Raw genomic sequence first — 21,275 nt, forward strand, 5'->3', positions numbered from 1 at the left:
CATGCCATTAGAAGTGTCATGCAATCTAGCCAAAATAGTCTCCTGCTGTCTCAGAGTGCTTAAAATTGATTAATATTCTCTTTTCTGTTCTCCTGAGGTCATTTATAATGTTATGTATTTGTCATCTCTCTGCTGGGGTTCATTTGACCTTGAGATAACATACATTACTGGAAGAGAACACAACTGACACATCTAAAGCAGGTATGCTTTATTTAAAACAATTTGTTTAAAGCAAGACATTGTAGGGTAATGTATTTATTTTCTTAAATGATGTCTACGGCAAATTGACAATATCAAATTAAAACCTAGTATTTTCCTAAAGAACTGATGTCTGTCTATGCTCTGAGCAGATAAAACTTGAGAAAACTGTGAATAAGTACAATTTACTATTTGTCGCATTTCTGTGGCTCTCTCAGTATTACCTATTGCTTGCCTTCCCATAGGAAAACCTATAGGGCATCCTTTATCTTGATCCTTAGGGACTGTACTTTCTGGTATCTGTCACCCCTAGAAATGGTTTGGATCAACAAATTCTCTAAGGTTTTATTGATAATTGACTCAAAGCATAATAGTCTAGGAATATTGATGTTACAAAGGTACTTGAAAGACTTCTAAGTCCTCAAGAAAGACCTGAAGGAATATCTCTTAAATTGTTGGACTGGAGCTTCTCTGGGTCTGAGTAAGCTTTCTTCCTCGTGCCTCTCAAATCTAATCAGCCAAGGCTACCCTGTCATGTCAGGCCTGGGGAAAAGAATCAAAGCAGATTGTCTCTTTCTTGTAACACTATCATTATTAAAGTGGGGAAAGTATGAGATCTGGAATTAGATTCATTGCCAAGTTCTGAACAGTTGGCTTCGTCTTCAAAGGGAGTGTGTATGTTGGGGGGTGGGCTTTATTTAATATCATTATTTAATTATAGTTGTGCCATGTATGGTCTACATAATCTCTTTCAGGTTATTGTTTCTTTGTGAGATTTATTTTTCTCATATCTAAAATAGGAATAATAATCTCATCTTCAACTTAACTTGAGTTAATTTAAATAAATATGTACAGCAACTTGTATAGTGCCTGACAATAGAAGGTAGTCAATAAATATTAGATGTCTTTGCTGAGCAAAAAGTGACTTCATTTATGTACCCTGTCTCTTTGAAGCTAGCATGAACAAAACTTTTTTTTTATAAATAAAATAAATAAGTTTAAAATTTAATTACAGACTGAGAGCAAACACATTTGGTAGACATGTGTGGCATTGTGAATTGATTTCTCATTTTCTTGCTTTAGACAATGCTCACAATATAAAGAAAGAAATTAGCTTCAAAATATTATAAATATATTACATGTACAAAATATGCCAATTAAAGCTGTAACAGTAACAAATAAATCATCGAGATCCAACCTAATATGGGTATATAAAAATTTTCCATAGGTATACAACATTTTTCTATAGGGATATACACATTCCTACCTTGAAAGTTGCCTTGGACTTTTACAAACCAGATATGGAGTCAGATAAAGAGAAGAGATTATTTTGTGACAAAAGGCTTTAAAGGGAAACACTCTGCTTCCAATCATCTATGACCAAGGCCAGAGATTGCCACATGCATAAAGCAACTGGTCAGATAACCTTCTTGTATGTGTTCTTTTTAATCCACTTCATACTATTTCATGCACTCTTTTACAACCTCCTTATCAGTAACCTTCTCTTTTTAGTTCAAACACTTCCAAGTCAAATTTCCTGTCACCTAGAGAAAATGGAAGGTTCTGATGATGAGAAATATCTTGTTTACTGTGTTCAGCATGGCTAGGTCTGCTGTGAGTCTAGCAACACCTTGGAAACAGAACAGAAAGGTAGAAAGCTGGGGCACAAAAAGGAACCTTGTCTCCCAGCCTGATATTTTAAAATATGGCAGAACCAACTCCTTGGGTCCTCTAACCTGGTGGATTTCTCAAACCATATTAGCTACAATGGCCAGCAGACTTCGGGCTTTGCTCCATGAAGAAATAGGAGACATTAGAAGTTTTCACATTTGTCCTTAGTCTGAGTTTGTTATTTTCACTGCTTTTTGCTGGGTTAGTGGTAAACTGGAGTGAAATAACCTGAAACCTAGTCTAAACCAGCCATTCTCCAAGCTAATTAAGGATTCTAATAAATGTTAAGATGTAAGTGGGCTTTTCAACCTATCTTTTTTTTTATTGAAGTATAATTGACATATAATATCCTATTAGGTTCAAGTGTACATCATATTGATTCAATATGTTTATACATTATGAAATGGTCCCCACAATAAGTCTGGTTACCATCTGTCACTATACGTAGTTATTACAATATTATTGACCCTATTTCTTATGTTGTACATTACATCCCCATGACTTATTTATTTTAGACCTGGAAGTTTGTACTTCTTAATATTCTTTACTATTTAGCCTACCCCCTTAACTAATTCCCCCTTGGTAACCAACAGCATGTTTCCTATATCTAAGAGTCTGTTTCTGTTTTTGTATTGTTTGTTCGCTTATTTCATTTTTTAGATTCCACATTTAAGTGAAATCATTCAGTTTTTGTCTTTCTCTGCCTGACTTATTTCACTTAGCATAATACCCTATAGGTCCATCCATGTTGTTGCAAATGTCAAGATTTCATTCTGTTTTATGGCACAATAATATTTCATTGTGTATATATGTGCTACATCGTCTTTATCTGTTTATCCATTGATGGACACTTTGGTTGCTTCTATATCTTGGTTATTGTAAATAATGTTGCAATGAACATAAGGATGTATATATCTTTTCAAATTGGTATTTGTATTTTCTTCAGATAAATACCTACACATGGAATTACTGGATAGCATGGTAGTTCAATTTTTAATGTTTTGAGGAACGTCTATGGTATATTCCACAATGCCTGCACCAATTTACATCTCTACCGGTAGTGTACAAGAGTTCTTTTTTCTCCACATCCTTGCTATACTTATTTTTTTGTCTTTTTAATAATAGACAATCTGACACATATGTGGTGATATCTCATTGTGGTTTTTATTTACATTTCCCGTATGGTTAGTGATATTGAGTATCTTCTTGTGCCTGTTGGCCATCTATATATCTTCTTTGGAAAAATGTCTATTTAAGTTCTCTACCCATTTTTAAGCAGTAGATGAAAATTACAAAAGTCAAAAAATGCATTCAAACATTTTTGAACCAGTTGTTATTATCTTTTAAGAGTGTGGGAGAGTGATGGTATTTGGGCCAATATTTATTTCCAACTCTGAATCATGAGGATGGAAATAGACATTTTTGTTTGGGGGTTCATTTCTGTATTCCCAGAAACTGGAGCAATGTTTCTATGAGCACTTAGTCATTCAATAAGCATTTGTTGGATAACTGACTTTGGAATGAATGAAGAGAAAAGGTAGAGTACATCAGAGAGGAGATATGTGTGAGAGTGTAGAGGATTCTGGTTTTAGAAGCAGTGATAAAACAGGGAGGCCGATGCAAATGATACCTACAGAGTCACATCTCATAAATAAGGACAAAGTATACACATTAGAGTTGAAATAAAGGTGAAGAAACATGTGTTCACATAGAACATAGTAGAAGAGGGGCACCTGGGTGGCACAGTCGGTTAAGCATCCAACTCTTGGTTGTGGCTCAGGTCATGATCTCAGGGTCATGAGGTTGAGCCCCTCAAATCTGCTTGAGATTCTCTCTCCCTCTCCCTCGCATGTCCTCTCTCTCCACTCTAAAATAAATAAATAAATCTTTTTAAAAATGTTTTTAAAGAACATGGTAGAAGTGACTCATGGAAAAAAAGGACTGAATTAAACACAAATGTGAAAATAGAGAGAAATCATTGAAACACTCCTTGCCTTGCAGAAAAAAGTTGTTAATAACTGAAAAGATATACTGGTAGTTAGATGTTAAACTGGAGACTTATGATAGGCACAAGAGAGGAGAGAAGGGAAGGAAAGTATAAGAGCTTAATAGGTCACAATATCCCATGAGTCTTGCTCAAGTTTCATCGTTTCTAGGGACTGCAAATTGAAATGCTTACAGGAGACAGGTACTGAGTGATGGGGGCCCAGTTGAAAAATAGAAAGCATGTGTTCCTAAAAGCTGCAGTCATTATAGCTCCTTTGTTTGCCATTCTGAAATAGAGACTCAAACAGAAGCCAATAGTCTGCACTTATATATAAAATCTTCTAATTTGTAAATGTTAGGAATGGAGTCAATATTTATAAAAAATAGTTTAGGCACATAGCAACATAGATTTATAAAATATAGGATTGAGGAAAAAAAGAAAAGGAATGAGATTTATGGCATAGAATCATTGATACAAATTAGAAACACATTTGCATAGAAAAACAAAATTTTCTATAAGATTCCATGTATATTAAATGACATAAACACATTAGAGTCTTGCCTTGGTTATGGGAGACAGAGCTGACTATTAGAAATGAGAGGGAAAGTGAATTAATAAAAATCAAGAGGAGTCCCACATGGACATATGATAATAATACTATAGACTAGGAGTATTATCATCCAATTTTCTGTATATAAGATCTAAAAGTAAATGAATACATATAAGTAAAGTAAAACACATGATAAAGACCCCAACAACAAACACATCAAAACTTGTTAGTATTTGAATTTCATTGGTGAGCCGTTGGTATTAAAGTCCTTATTTACATATTGTCCCCCAAGAGCTACTCCTGAATGTGGCCAGAGAATTGGAGAATTTTGAAGAAAACTGACTAGTGGAAGAGTTTAGAGGTGATGACTTCTAAGCACTTAGTTGCCATTGCTGGTGTTGCTGTGTCATCTGCTGCTGCTTCTCTAACGGGTTTTGTGCAGTGGATAAATAAGAGAACGAGGTGCAAAAGACAAAGAAAATATATGAGACATGGCGCCCAACTATACCCCTGTTGACTCTCATGAAGTAAAAAGACTTCACAATACCCTAGGGACTAAAGATTAAGATAAGCGTGCTTCTGTGTGTATTTGTGAAAATAATATTGAAGATAAGTACATGCAGATCCTGCTTCATATGAAAGAGTTCGAGTATGTAGTATAATCTTCCAAGCCCTGCTTTCTAAATTCAACACATGCTACTCGTCAGGGTTCCTCTATAAATTTGAGTCCTCTAAAAGATTGTGGTTTAGGAAAAACAGAAAACTACACATATGTTTTTATTTTTTATATAATAATGGAGCCAATATATTTCTATAAATTAATTTGTTGTCTGGCTCATGATGAAACCAATTTTTCAAAAGTTTTAATCAGATTAATAATCATGAACAATAGTCACTTTATTTTTCCTTTAAAGCCTAAATTAACATTTTAAGAATTGTGATTATTGCCCAAGGCTTATACTGTTTAAACCAGTAAATGTCCATGAATTATATTTTGCTTTTTAAAAATAAATTAATAAATGAAAACATTTTTTTAAAGTTAGATTTCTAAATGGCCATTCTCTCTGGAGGTGCTTCTGAAAATTAACTTCTATTAAATGGTAAATGGAAATGATGAAATCCTGGATTGCAAATATTAAGTATATGGGAAAACTAACTATAAAATTTTAAGGTTTGAGTTGAACTGTTAAAAGTTTATTCTAGTCCTTATTAAAGTAAGATTTAATTCATATGTTATTAAAAGATCTAGATAGGGACACCTGTGTGGCTCAGTGGTTGAGCATCTACCTTTGGCTCAGGGTGTGATCCGAGGTCCTGGAAGTGAGTCCCACACTGGACTCCCCTCAGGGAACATGCTTCTCCCTCTGCTTATGCCTCTGCCTCTCTCTGTCTAGTGAATAAATATTTTTTTAAATCTTTAAAAAAATAAAATAAAAATAAAAGATCTAGATGATAGACTGTATTTAGTACTTTTAGGAGGCAATGTAGAGTAAAGATGTAATAAATATCTTTGGAATACTTGTCAGAAGTGTGCTGCATCCTTTCAAATGAGCATTTGATTTTTAGATGTCACTAATAACAGTAGCTGACATTTATTTTATGGGAGTGTTCTAAGTAGTAATTAATTTCACACAACAACCAGAGAGGTAGGCCCTGTATTTCTCAAAATTTTATGGATGAAGAAACTAAGGCAGAGTTGAGTCAGATGTATAGGAATTAGTGTAAGGAAACCCAACCAACTCTACATTGCCTCTCATTAAAAGTGCAGATTGCTTTGGGTAGCATAGACATTTTAACAATATTTGTTCTTCCAATCCATGAGCATTGACTCTCTCCACTTCTTTCTGTCTTCTTCAATTTTTTATCAGCATTTTATACTTTTTATAATAAAAGACTTTCACTTCTTTGGTTAGGATTATTCCTAGGTATCTTATTATCCTTGGTGCAATTATAAATGGGATGTTCTCTTAATTTCTCTTTCTGCTGCTTCATTATTTGGTGTATAGAAATGCCACAGATTTCTGCATCTTGATTTTGTATCCTGCAACTTTATTGAATTCACTTACCAGTACAAGCAGTGTTTTGGTGGAGTCTTTTGGGTTTTCTGTGTATGTTATCTTGTCATCTGAAAATAGTGAAAGTTTTTTCTTCATTCTTACCATTTTGGATGCCTTTTAATTATTTTTGTTGTCTGTTTTCTGTGGCTAGGACTCCCAGTACTATTTTTGAATAAAATTGGTGACAGTGGACACCTTCATCTTTTTGATGACCTTAGGAGAAAAGTTCTCAGGTTTTCAGCATTTTTTAATTTATTTGAAAGAGAGCATGAGAGAGTGAGAGAGAGAGAGAGAGAGAGAGAGAGAACACTAGCAGAGAGGAAGGGTAGAGGGAGAAGCAGACTCCCTGCTGAGCAGGGAGTGAATGTGGGACTCGAATCCAGAACCTAGGGATCATGACTTGAGCTGAAGGCAGATGTGTAACCAACTAAGCTACCCAGGAACCCATCAATTTTTCCCCATTAAGAATGATGTTAGCTGTGTTTTTCATATATGGGCTACATTATGTTGACGTTTGTTGCCTAATATGTAATCTATTCTGGAGAATGTTCCATGTGCACTTGAAATTAATGTATACTCTGTTGTTTTAGGATGGAATGTTCTGAATATATCTGTTAAGTCCATCTGTTCCAGTGTGCCATTCAAAGTCATTGTTGATTTTCTGTTTAGATTATCTACCCATTGATGTAAGTGGGATGTTAAAGTTGCCTACTCTTATATTATTATCAATTAGTTCCTTTATGTTTATTATTAACTACTTTATGTTTCTGGGTGCTCCTATGTTGGATGCAGAAATATTTACAATTATTATATCTTCTTGTTGGATTGCCCCCTTTATTATTTTATAGAGCCCTTGTCTCTTGTTGCATTCTTGTTTTAAAGTAAATATTTAATAAGTATTGCTACTCTGGCTTTCTTTTGACCTCATTTGCATAATAGATATTTCTCTATCCTCTCACTTTCAATCTGCAGGTGTTTTCAGGTCTAAAATAAGTCTCTCATAGACAGCATATAAATTGTTCTTGTTTTTTTATCCAATCTGTCACCATATGTGTTTTGATTGGAGGGTTTAGTCCATCTACATTCAAAGTAATTATTGACAGATGTATATTTATTGGCATTTTATTATTTGCCTTGTGGTTGTTTCTGAAGATTTTCTCTGATTCTATCTTGTCTTTTTCTCTTTCATGGTTTGCTGATTTTCTTTAGTCTTATATCTGGATTTTTTTGTATTTATTATTTGCATATTTATGAGTGGTTTTTGATATATGGTCACTATTAAGTTTATATATAACCTCTTCTGCATATAGCAGTGTATATTAAGTTGATGGTCATTTAAGTGTGAACCCATTCTTTATTCCTCTCCTCCCTACATTTTAGGTATATGTTGTTATAGTTCATATCCTATGATTTTGTGAGTTCCTTGACTGATGACTGATTTTCTTACAGAAATATTCGTTTTTACTCCCTTTGTGTATCCTACCTTTATATTGTCACTTTTGGTATTTCTTTCCCACTCATAGAATCCCCTTTAATATTTCCTGCAGGGTTGGTTTATTGGTCATGAACTCCTTTAGTTTTTGTTTGGGAAAGTCTTTACCTCTGCTTCTATTCTCAATGGTAGTCTTTCTGGATAGAGTATTCTTGGCTGCAGATTTTTCATATTCAGCACTTTGGATATATCATGCTCTCTTCTGGCTTGGAAAGTTTTTGCTGAAAAAAATCCCCTGCTAGCCTTATAAGTTTCCCCTTCTGTTACTGTCTTCTTTATTTCTGTTGCTTTAAAATTTTTTTCATAACCATATTTTGCCAATTTAATTACAGTATGTCTTGGTGTGGATCTGCTTTTGTTGATTTTGATGGAGTTCTCTGTGCCTTCTGGATCTGGATGTTGGTTTCCTTCCCCAGAGAGAGTAGGGACGTTTTCAGCTATTATTTCTTCAAATAGATTTTCTGCCCCCTTTTCTCTCTCTTCTTCTTCTGGGACTCCTTATAATACGAATGCTCTTACATTTGATGGAGTCACTGAGTCCTCATTATTGTTTCATATAATTCTTTTTTCTCTCCTCTACTCAACTTGACTACTTTCTATTACTCTGTCTTCCAGGTCACTAATTTATTTTCTGCTTCTTCCAGCTTACTGTTCCTTCCATCAAGTGTGTTTCTCATGTTGTTCATTGAGCCCTTTATCACTGCTATGTTATTCCTTATTTCTGTACTAAAGGTTTCACTCATGTCTTCAACTCTTCCAAGTCCAATGAGTCTCCTTATGATAATTACTTTAAATTCTCTATCAGGCATGTTACTTAAAACTGTTTCACTTAGATCTCTGTTCATGATCTTGTCCTGTTTTTTTTTTGGGGGGGGGGTTAAATTTTCTCTGTCTTCTCATTTCTGTAAGCCTCTATGCCTGTTTCTATGTATTAGGAAAGTCTGTGACATATCTCTTGTTCTTGATGGTAACAAGTTTATGAAGAAGAGGTCCTATAGAGCCAGCCCTACTGTGTAGTGTCTTCTGTTCCCCAGGGCACTTCTGGGAGTGTCTCCAATGTGTGCTGTTTGTGCTCTGCTGTTTTATTCTGATCACTTTATCCTTCAGGTCAATCATCCGCAGAGCCTCCTTTTGCCTGCTGTGAGCAGTATTTGGTCCCTGGCCTGAATGTGGTGAATTTTAACTAGGTGTGCTCTGGCCTCTTTGTAAAATGAGACCTGTCACCACTACTGATGGAACGGAGGCTCTGTAAAATTCCCAGGTCAGGAGACATGGTGTGGGCAGGAGATTGGGCTGTTCTAAAGGAGGGGGTCCACTGCTCTGGGATTAAGTTGAACAGGACTAGGAATAGCAGCTCCCCCAGAGCACAGGGGGCAAGGGTTTGTGTAAGCAAGTTAGGTAGTGAATGTCCAAGCTGTGCTGGTTCCAGCAGGTGTTCCTGTGCTTAAGGGAAATGGTGCCTGCCAGTTCCTCTGTTCCCAGAGGGAACTCTCTGTGAATGATGCCTCTCTAGGATATATTCCAAGACAAGCAAATAACCTCCTCACTGTGTGTTCCAGGTGCTCTTCAGATTGCTGTTTCCACTCTGTATATCTGTGGGTTGTTTGCCTACCTCCTCTCTGAGAATAGTGCAATATCCTCTGGGCTCTATGGCAGCCAAGCCAGCTGACCTCTGAAACTCTAGGCTTTGAGCCCCACTGGTTGCCAGAAGTCACAAAATCTGGCCCCTCTCACTTCCTAAGCCAGTTGCTATAGGTATTTGTTTTCTGAGTATGTTCCTCTGTGTGCTCGTCTGTCTCTTGCCCTTCTCCAAGACCATGGTTCCCTCCCCACCATAGTGGCCATGATCCATTTCTCTCCCAAATCACATTTCCACACTTTCTACATTCTTTGACCTGGCCTCTTCTCTACCTTTAGTTGTGAAGTTCATTCTTCCAGTTCTCAGGTCAATTTCTAGGGTATTTAGAATGACTTGATAGTTACCCAATTGTATTTATAGGACGAGGTAAGACTAGGGCCCTCTTACTCTGCTGCCAACTTCCAACCTCGACGGTTGTGTTGTTTTCTTTTGTTTTGGTTTGGTTTACTAATTAGCCATCTTAATGGCTGGGAGTGGGGAGTGATCATCATATATATGCACAATGACTTTTTAATACACACTACTCTTTATAAAACCAAACTAGAAACTACTTGAATGTCCAGTAAGTTTAAATCCAATTTAAAAATCTTAAAAGAAAACTTAGGAGATTCTATTCATAACTTCAAGACTGAAAAGATCTTCCCAAACCAAGAAAATATTTTTCTGCAAAAATACATTAATATTGGATGATAGACAAACACCACTTTAGAAAAAAATTGCAATGTAGATGACATATAAAAGACTAAATAGCTATAATACATAAAGACAATTCACAGAAGAGCAAATCCAAGTGGCTGATAAACATATGAAAAATGCTCCTCTTCACAGGTGTCAAGAAAATATGAATTATGTTAAAAAAAAAAAAAAAAAGACAAGACCAGGATGCCTGGGTGGCTCAGTGGTTAAGTGTCTGCCTTTGGCTCAGGGTATTAAATCTGGGGTCTTGGGATCCAGTCCCTCATCAGTCTCCTCAGGGAGCCTGCTTCTCTCTCTGCCTGTGTCTCTGCCCCTCTCTCTCTCTCTCTCTCTCTCTCTCTCTCTCTCTGTGTGTGTGTGTGTGTGTGTGTGTGCCTCTCATGAATAAATAAAATCTTTTTTTTTAAGACAAGACCTATATGTCCTTCAAAGGGATATGTTGTCTCCAATACCAACCGTACATCCTTCCAAAGTTCAAACAGCAGAACTAGCAGATCCTGGAGGGCCTAGAACTCTGTGACATTCTGTTTAACAAAAACAAAACAAAATAAAACCTTCCTTCCATTCCTTCTGGAAACCAAAATCCAGAGCAACCTCCACTCAATGAACAGACCCAAAAAGAGAAAATGCACAGGTTTTCTCTTGTGCAAGTGCCTGCAGTGCCTGGTTCAACCAAAGGGGCTTAGTCTCTGGAGTCCCATCTCTGGATTTTTCCCTCTCCTTTTCTAGTATGTGTTAACCTAGTGGCCAGGAACAATTACTGGACAATTGAGTCACATTCTTGGTGAGATGTCTCTGAAATGGGAAAGAACATGAAAATGAAAGCTGGAAACCTGAAAGACCAATTGCATCCACTTGATGATTTTGCCCAAGGCTATTCCGTTTATATTACAGCCTTTCAATAGTTATTTATTCCTACATCCCTCATATATTTATTTTTTGTATGCACTATGCCAAGCCTAAATGGTGAACCCATGGAGATGAAGACCCAACCATCATAGAGTATATAAGTGAACAAATAAAACTTGTAGGTAAAAGTTTTTGTTTGTTTTCTTTATGATTCAAACCTGCCTGAGGCATAAGGTAGCATGTGAGGTCACACCAACAGGCCAAATAATACTGCTTTCAAGAGACTTATGCATCAGTTGAGGAGTCAAGTAATAAACCAAAGAAGATTAATTAATAGTACAAGACAATATATGGTAAGTAATAAATGGCCTGGAGTATCAGTAGATTCAGAGAAGTAGAGATTCTTGCTTGTTACTTGTTTTAGAGCTATAAGAAGATTTGGTCATATAAATCGAAATTAATGGTGTTTTATAGCTTTAGGACAGAGATTCAAATTTTAAGAATTTTGTGTAGTACTTAAAAATATAAAATAGCTATAGCAGTAAGAATACCTACTCTGAAATATAAAGCATGGGCTAGACCTGACCTGTACTATATGACTATACATTTTCTACTGCCTTTTTTTTTAATGGAAATTCTATCAAATCAAATATGTCACATTCACTGAATCAAACAATCTCTATAAAACAAGATTTATAATATAACAGATGGTTAAAGTTCCTGTTAGTATCTTTCTCAATAATCTTTTTTATATTTTCATATGAGTGTAGAACTTTCGTATCGTATGCAACTATTAAGAGCCATCTACTAATTGAAATCACCTTTAAAATTCACTTCATCCTGAATTCAATTGTGTAATTAAATCTTACCTGAGACTGCCAACAACCATCATATTTCCAGAGAAGTTGTCATCACAAATGCTTGAAGGCTTGCTGATCTCCTAGCTTTGAGTGCTTCAATGTAGGGGAAAATTCTAATAGCTTTCTATTTCACAGACTATTTCTAAAGTTAACTGGCACACATTTAAATTCTCCTCTGACTTCCTTTTTCTTCTTCTCAATCTATTAGTAGTCAAAACAAATGAGGACTCACTGTATATTAGCAACATTATCTCCTAAACAACAAATGTTGGAGAGGATGTGGAGAAAGGGGAACCCTCTTGCACTGTTGGTGGGAATGTGAACTGGTGCAGCCACTCTGGAAAACTGTGTGGAGGTTCCTCAAAGAGTTTAAAATGGAGCTACCCTACGACCCAGCAATTGCACTGCTGGGGACTTACCCCAAAGATACAGATGCAGTGAAACACCAGGACACCTACACCCCAATGTTTATAGCAGCAATGTCCACAATAGCCAAACTGTGGAAGGAGCCTCAGGGCCCATGGAAAGATGAATGGATAAAGAAGGTGTGGTCTATGTATACAATGGAATATTCTTCAGCCATTAGAAACGACAAATACCCACCATTTGCTTCAATGTGGATGGAACTGGAGGGTATTATGCTGAGTGAAGTAAGTCAATCGGAGAAGGACAAACATTATATGGTCTCATACATTTGGGGAATATAAAAAATAATGAAAGGGAATAAAGGGGAAAGGAGAAAAAATGAGTGGGAAATATCAGAGAGGGAGACAGAACATGAGAGACTCCTAACTCTAGGAAATGAACAAGGGGTAGTGGAAGGGGAGGTGGGTGGGGGGTTGGGGTGACTGGGTGATGGGCACTGGGGGCACCTGACAGGATGAGCCCTGGGTGTTATGAGGGTTTTCCTCATAAGGGGAAGAGCTAGGTTTTAAACCCAAGAAGCCTGACCCCAGAGCCTAAGCTTTCACTATTATAAAATACCACAGACATAAAAGCAAAAGACAGCTTGACAGACTCTTTAATAAGATTTGTCTTCATTTGCTACTTTTTTCCCTAGATAAATCTGCAGACATAGAATAACATTTGGCTATCACAGTGCTGTTCCCAGTAATATCTTGGCAACAGTTTAGCTTACAGGAAAAGTACATGTTAATTTATTAGTACATTTTTCAGCTCTCCTACTTTCCCGCTCACTTCTCTGCAATCCAGTAAAGTGAATTTTAATGACAGGGATGCCAGAGAGGTGTGTGTAGAGGAGAGAATGCCCAAGAAGAAAGAGGAAGGTATTAGTAAGTGTAGTGTGAGTTTTGGGGAAAGATGTTTTTGAGTTTGGAGACAGAGGGAGAAGAAAGGTAGCGGAGGATTTTTAAGATATTATGACAGAAGCAGAGGATTCTAGGGTGTTTCAGTCTGGGATATAAAAGAAACCTTCCGGTGTACCTCAACTGTTTTGTTATATTTTGATAGATGTCATGTAAATCACCTTTTTTCCTTCTATTTTGTTCTTTCTTTCCTTCCCTTTCTCTCTCTCTCTCTCTCTCTCTCTCTCTCTCTCTCTCTCTCTCTCTGTCTCTTCCTACACAGGACTATTGCTGGGATTTCTTCTGAATATCTCACCAGGTGGAACATGGACATGTTTTATCTGTGCTACTCTTTCAAATCTCCCTTGTTAAGTATGAAGTTCTACCACAATGTTATGTGAAAAAAAAAAAACTGTTTCTCTTGAAGAAAAAATTGTTAAGACTTTATCCAAGTGTTTGAGTAACGCTTTTAACCTAATTTCCCAACAAACATGCTGATACATTTTCCCTTCATCACTAACTCCCCATTATCTTTGGTAAGTCTCTTAACAGCACACACTACCTCAGTCTTCTTAGTTTTAAGATAATTCCTCCTCCTCCTCCTCTTCCTCCTCCTTCTCTTCCTCCTCCTCTTCTCCTCTTCTTGCTTTAGTAGAACAGAAATTAAGTGAGAAGTAACTAATGTAAACAAAACATCCTAGAGACATGAAGAGCATCACCAGTGCTAGATTATAATACAGTCTTGACCAAATTACACCTTAGTCATAGTCTGTTCAATAATTTTCCTTAAGGTCTAATCCCTGACCACAACCTCCTATCTTCCTAGGCCATTGCTTCTCTCTTTCCATCTATCCTTATCAATTTTGGTTCTCCTGCTTTATTATTTCCCTCTGTTTTCTTTCAAGATATTAGACCTCTCCTAAAATTTCTGATTTCTTTACTTGTATCCAACTCTATATCTGATTATCTAAATGACTCTCAGATCACCCTTAATTTCTTTACATTCTTCTTGCTCTGCCACCTTGGCTCAAAAACAAAAACTTGCATTAATGCTAAAATGTACTTTGTGCTTCTGTACCCTAGGCACAGAGCACCTGTGCAGAAAATGACCAAGCCAAACTGTGATCATCTCTAGCGCACGAGTTCTAAATCTCAGCTGCTCCTCTGCACCAGTAGTTCATGTGCGTATTTCTCCTTGGTCAATTCCTTCTTCCATTTCCATCAATGTTTATTCCAGATCCCAATCTCTCTTCCTAAAGCCCTTGATCAACTCCTACCACTTTCTCAGCAGAAAGCATTGTCTCCAGTTCCACTAATACCACTGAAGCCTTCTGATATGATCTGTCTCTATTTCCAGGCTCCAAATCTACAAATCTGTCCATATACAAATTCAAGCTCATTTCCTTTCTTCAATACCCAAGAATTCAATGGCTTCCCACCTATTTTAAACCAAAAAGCCTGTGCCTACCTGTTTCTCTGAAAACTTGCTCTGTTAGTTAAGGATTATCTTACCTCTTAACTCTGTACTTTCAACCTCCCTTTCTCAACTTGCTCTCATCTCTGAGCCTTTAAATATGCTCAAGTCTTCCCCCACTATAAGCAAACATACTTTTCATTAGTGCAGTATTTCTGCCTAAGAACCATTTAATCTAAGTCTTTTCTTGTCCAAGCCTTGTAGAAGATTATATTTGTCTCCATTTGTCATCTGTGCAATCATTCCTAATTCATAGTGATAAGGATTCTTTCCCATCATAACCCTGGACAAGATCTCACTAAGATACTAGTGACTTCTTTATCACTGTATCGATAGGTAAGTATTATTTCTACTGGTCTGGATTTTACTATTACAAACAAAATTGATAATTGTTCTATATATCTTTCTAGAAACAGATAAAAACACATGAACTTTCTATCTAGTAGACTTTATTGGCACTTTGTTCTCCAATTTAAACTTTCCAATATCTTTGGTCAGTTCTACTCTTTCCTTATTGGACATTTCCTTCTCTGACTGCTTAAAACTTTGCAAAAACTGTGTTTTTTGGGTCACTAGTCTTATTTCATACTCTTTCACAGGGAGAGCTCAGCCCACACTTACTATTTTAACCACCAGCTATATGAAAATTATTTCCAAATTGATATTTCTGGTTAAATAATTCCTTGAGCATTGACTGTGTATACACCAATGTTTGCTACCATTTGAATGCACAAATGCCCTCTCTAAAATTTCAGTGTCTCAACATCAGTTCATCCTCTTTCTCTCTCGAATTTTTTAAAAGATTTTATGTATTTATTTATTTTAGGTAGAAAGAGTGAGGGGGTGGGGAAAAACGAGAGGGGAGGGATGAGAATCTCAGCATCTAAAGCAGACTTCTCGCTCGGGCATGGAGTCGGACAGGGGACTCATCCCATGACTGAGAGACCATAACTCAAGAGGAAAACAGGAGTCAGCTACCCAACTGATTGAGCCACTCAAGTTCCCCTAGGATTTTTTTAATACAGGTGACAGGCTTCACCATCTATTTAATCACGCACACCATAAATATTTATTCTTAACGATTCCTTTACTGATATCTTTTCACATTCAATCACTATCCCACTGATATTACCAAAGTATTGCTCAAATATATCTAGTTATTTTCTTTCCTACTACTACTGCATTATCTTGAAAATAGATTTCCTTAGCAGCCTCCCAATCAGTTCCAAACTAACCCCCTCAAATTCATTCTCTATATATCTACACCTGCCTATAACCCTTCTACATGTCTCCATTGCTTGTAAGAAAAAGGACCAAGATTTCAAACATGACATAGAAAGTCCTTCATAATCTGGCTTCTATCCATGCCTCTAGTCATCCATTGCCACTTTTGATCTCCTATTTTATACTTTAGCAACATTAGTAGAATACTCTAGATACCAACTGTTTTAAGCCTCTCTGACCATGGTTATCTGTGCTAACTCTATTTCTTGCCTCAAAAGCCTACCACTTTCATCCAACAATTCCTGCTCATGAATTAAACCCTGTGTAGGAAGATTCCCTTCCTCTATTTCCATCACTCTCAATTCAGGTTGGAGTCTCCTCACAAGTACTCAATCACTGTATTCATTGGACCATGTCCTATTTGAGAGTAAGGATCATAGTTTTCTATTACCTAGCATGATGCAAAATAGAACCTTAAAAATATTTTTAAATGCTTGGTAAACATATTCTGCCAAGAACAGTATTGATATACCAAATTTAACCTAAAAACTCCTCCATGAATATCTTACTCTAAATCCAGCTATCACTATGTATTTTTGAGAGAGCTGTCATTATTTTACTTTCTCCTACTAATGATCATAAAGGCTAATTTTAATAAATTAATGTTGAGCCTTTATGCCTTTCTTTCAGGAAAGCACCTGTCACAACATTTGGAAATACAAAATGATGTTATAAAATTTTAAAAATTACAAAAAATTTTTATGATGGAAAAATTATAATCATGACAAAATTTTTTACATGAAATAATCCATATAAAAATCCACAGATAATCTAAGTTTATTAGCCTATTATGGATTCTTTCTGCACCCAACTTCTTATCCAAGAAAAAAGATACGATTTTTATTTTTTTAAAAGATTTTATTTATTTATTCATGAGGGACACACACAGAGAGAGAGGCAGAGACACAGGCAGAGGGAGAAGCAGGCTCCATGCAGGGAGCCCGACGTGGGACTTAATCCCGGGTCTCCAGGATCAGGCCCTAGGCTGAACGTGGCGTTAAACCGCTGAGCCACCCAGGCTGCCCGTGATTTTTATTTTTAATTTCCTTAAGCTTCTCTGCCCTATGGTTTGATAGCATATGAACTATTACAGAGAGAATAAGGAGAAGCAAAGAATCAGAAACACTAAAAGCAATTTCTAAATAATCACTCCAAGATTATATATATTAGATGTGCAAAAAATAAAAATAAAAAAGATGTACAGTAGGGGAATACCATACTACTAAGATAATGGGTAGAAACTGGAGTTCATTTTAATGACAAAATGTATCTCTTATCCTGTAAGTCAAAGGCCTCATTAGCCAAGAAAGGCTCTTTATGAAGCAAATAATGGTTGGTAGAGGAATGACCTGAATTTAAAGACAAATGATATGTTTTGATTGATGCTAAGTTAAGAGATGCCAAATCAACAAAACTCCATTACTAAAATTCAGCAGCTGCAATAAGGTCATCCAAACTTTCAATTCCCGTTCCACATATTGTTAAGACTGTCTCTAGAAGCACCAGCAAAACAGCACCATTCAATAACCGCAGACCCATGTTATTTTAAGCTATTAAAATAATGTTTTGTTGAAAGAAATAAAAATGATCTCTTGCAAAAACTGAGATTCCTGTTTAATTTCTGCTTTAAAATGTAAAAACACCCATAAATTCAGTAATGTATGTCAAATATACGAAAATAACAAAAGAAAAGGTAATGAGAGTGAATTAAATGTTCTCAAAGCTTCCATCATTAAGCTAACCTGTCACCTATTTGTCAAGACCCAATCAGTTTCTATGCAGTTTTATAATAACACTTTCTGTAACTTGACAGAGTTCAAGGAATAAGTCTAAGATCAAGAGCATTCTAAGACTTAAAGATTATCTTCATCAACTAACCAGGTAACATTTAAAACATCCTGGATCCTTATTCCAGAAGTAGAGATCTTTAAGAGATCGGGGCATTTTAGTACCTTGAACTTTCAGTGGCATTTAGAATCTCTCAGAAGGAAGTGGGGTGGTGACTTTTATGTTTTAATGTTTCCAAAGACTTTCGTGACATCATATCTTAAGAGCTCAACAAATCTTTCCAGCAATTGGCTTCCTGGCAGTTTGCCTCTGTTTTATAACATTTAAGTACATGAGACTTCAGTCATTAAAGACCCCTCAATATTTATCAACCACTAATTTGCTTTCTATATTTGTCTTTCTGAGTAAATTCCAATATCGCTGGGATGCATATTTCCCTTTTCTGCTCCACAGTGGTGTTCTTCTATCAAGAGTTATTAGTGAGGATTTGGTTTTTATGATGAAAAAAGAACAAGGCAGGCACTATTACTAGGAGAGATCCTAATGATACCATCAAGTCAGATTAATGAACAGAGAGCTTCCTGGTGGATTTCTAAAAGAATCTAAGTAAATAACCATTTACCTAGAAGATGAATTGAACATTTTACTTTATAAATTTTCTCTGAATATTGATTGTTTTAAAAACTGTACTTTTCTTCTCCATTTTTGCTAGTTAAGCTAAAAAATAGCCATGTCTTTGATTAATCTTAATATAATTAAAACAATATTAAAAGGCTTTAAAAGATGATGAGTTTAAAAAAACACAAATCCAAGAGCTGTATTCTCATAATAGATATTTTAGATTAGAGCCATTTCCAATAACTTGATTTTAGTAGTTTTAATATGACAAATTTACATCCAAAGTTTCCTCTGAATGATTTCTCAGAGTTTAACCTTCTCTGAAAAAAATCGTGAGGCCTTTAAACTGGGCAGAGGAAAATAAATGTTTTCAGCAAACACTCCTGACCTTATAAGGCTTTGGGAAGTGTGTGGAGGTAAGCTCTTTCCTGAAGTGTCATCGTCTCTAAGGATAGAAAAGGGATCTGGTTGCCAAGTGACGTTCTAATTCTCATGGTTGAGTCTGTTTTCTGGAAAAAAAAGTCATGCTCCATTTAGTAATTCCAATGTTTCTTCCTCTTCCTGTAAATGAAGGGTGCGGGAGTGGGCAACACATTCATTCACAAAAAAGGAATAGAAATATGTATCCCGTGGGAAGGAGCCATTTATAGAGCTGTCTAAAAATATGTATTTGGGCAGGTCAGATGGTATTTTGCAATATTATTGCAATGACTATTGGATTTGTATACTGGCTGTAGACATGTGTTCATTTCTGAAGCAAGAGTCATCTTGAAGAACTAAGAAAATGGGTTTGCCAAAGAGATAAATTGTTGTATGGCTAATGTCTTTGTATCCAGTCCAAACCAGCTCCCCCAAGCAGAACTTATAGATATCTGTGAAATTAAAAAAGTAATAGTCTACTTAAGATTTCTTACTGATGGCATTATCTTCATAATATAGTCTTACAAGTTATAGTCTTTTTTAATTTGGTATATAATTTTATGACTTATTAAATAGGTCATAAAAATAACTGGGCAAGGAAAAATTGAGACATTGCAGGAAAAATCCAGGTCATACAGCTCATTGGGCACAGTTCACTAGAAAACTGATCCTTCTTTGACTCTGCTGAGTTGAGGCATGGACTGGTTTCCACCACAGCTCATCGAGACCATTTGAGAATAGGCACAGGGTCGTGTGTTAAGGGACACAGATTATAGACAGGAGTCCTGGTTTCTAGGCTTCTCCACAGCCTTCCTCCCCGTCACACACTGGGTGATCTTGGGACAAGATCTTAACTTCTTTAAACCTCAGGTTCAAAACCAGGAATGAGGACGAATAATTCCTAAGCTTTTTCTGTCTCTAAATTCCATGATTGTGTATGTTGTGTTATCATTTGCTTTCTCTCAATTGTGGAGGAAGACCCTGTTGTTGTTGTTGTTGTTGTTTTAATGTTCATTCAAGTCAATATTTCCCCTAGAAATTAACCACAGTTTTATTTTCTAAAATTCATTATTAGCCTTTCTGACTTGCATTATCTTTTTATCTATGAGACAAACAGGATGCATCATGCCCTGTTCTTCAGAAAAAAGTGCATCTAGCTTAAGGATCTAAATGGAAAGGACAGAGGTCACAGTCTTCCTGTGATGACGGCCGCCGTCTGCATGGGAGCCTGCTTTGTTTTTTGTTTTTTGTTTTTAAGATTTTATTTATTTATTCATGAGAAACAGAGAGAAAGAGAGGCAGAGACATAGGCAGAAGGAGAAGCAGGCTCCATGCAAAGAACCCGATGTGGAACTCGATCCTGGGACCCCAGGACCATGCCCTAAGCTCAAAGCAGGTGCTCAACTGTTGAGCCACCCTGGCATCCCAGGGGCCTGCTTCCTATCAGGAGGATTAATCGGGTCATTTTACCTTTCTACAACCTCATCCCTTTACCTCCCCAAGACCATCATGCTAGATATGCAACTATAAATGGTTTTCTTTACTGTAGTGTTGCTACAATTTAAGATGATAACTAAACAAAAGAAGAAAAACTAAAGCTTTATGGTAAATAGTATTTTTTCAGTTTCCAAAGTGAAAACACAGAGTTGAGTTTTTCACAAGGGAGTCTACGCATAGGTACCTTCCCCATACTTTCTAACTTACCTCTCCCTCCTCCCACCAAACCTGAAAATAACATTAACAGCAATCTCTTCTAGTGTTTCCAAAACTTCTCTTGACTAATCCTCACCAATTTTTTTTTGGGGGGGGGGGGCGCCAGAAAACTTTAGCACTATTACCTGAATATTTTCTTCCACAGTGCATTTTCCCATATCTGAGTTATACCATCTGAGTCTTTGACAGAGAAGGATTTTGATCATGCAATGAAGAGACAGGGACCAACTAACAGCCCATGACCCTTCCTCAGGATGGAGAAAACAAATACACCTTCTCCAAGTCTTATCTTTGTCCTAAATCAGAAAAGTGAAGTAAACATCATGCTTAGATCAAGAGAGATTATCTTGCCTTTTTCTACTATCCTGATCATTTGGAGGTATCTGGCCTACATAAAGGAAAGAGAGCCTACATGAATATAGGTCAGGGAAAGAATTGCTCAGTAAAATTCAGCGTTAGCAGTAAAATGAAGGAGCCAACTGAATGATTATATAAGCAAAAGCCAAGTCCTAATTGCAGTGTCAACCACAGAAAGTAACTTTGCTGGAATGTCTGAGGGGTTTCCAGTGGTCTGGTGGTAAGAGAGAGGAGCTGTGCCTAAATTTCATCAGCTCTGATTTCTGTTTGTTGTTGTTTGTTTGTTTGTTTTTAAATAGGTTTCTTGAAAGTAGAAGC

Source organism: Nyctereutes procyonoides, unplaced genomic scaffold (genome assembly GCF_905146905.1).
Source record: "Nyctereutes procyonoides isolate TBG_1078 unplaced genomic scaffold, NYPRO_anot_genome, whole genome shotgun sequence".
Lineage (NCBI taxonomy): Eukaryota > Metazoa > Chordata > Mammalia > Carnivora > Canidae > Nyctereutes > Nyctereutes procyonoides.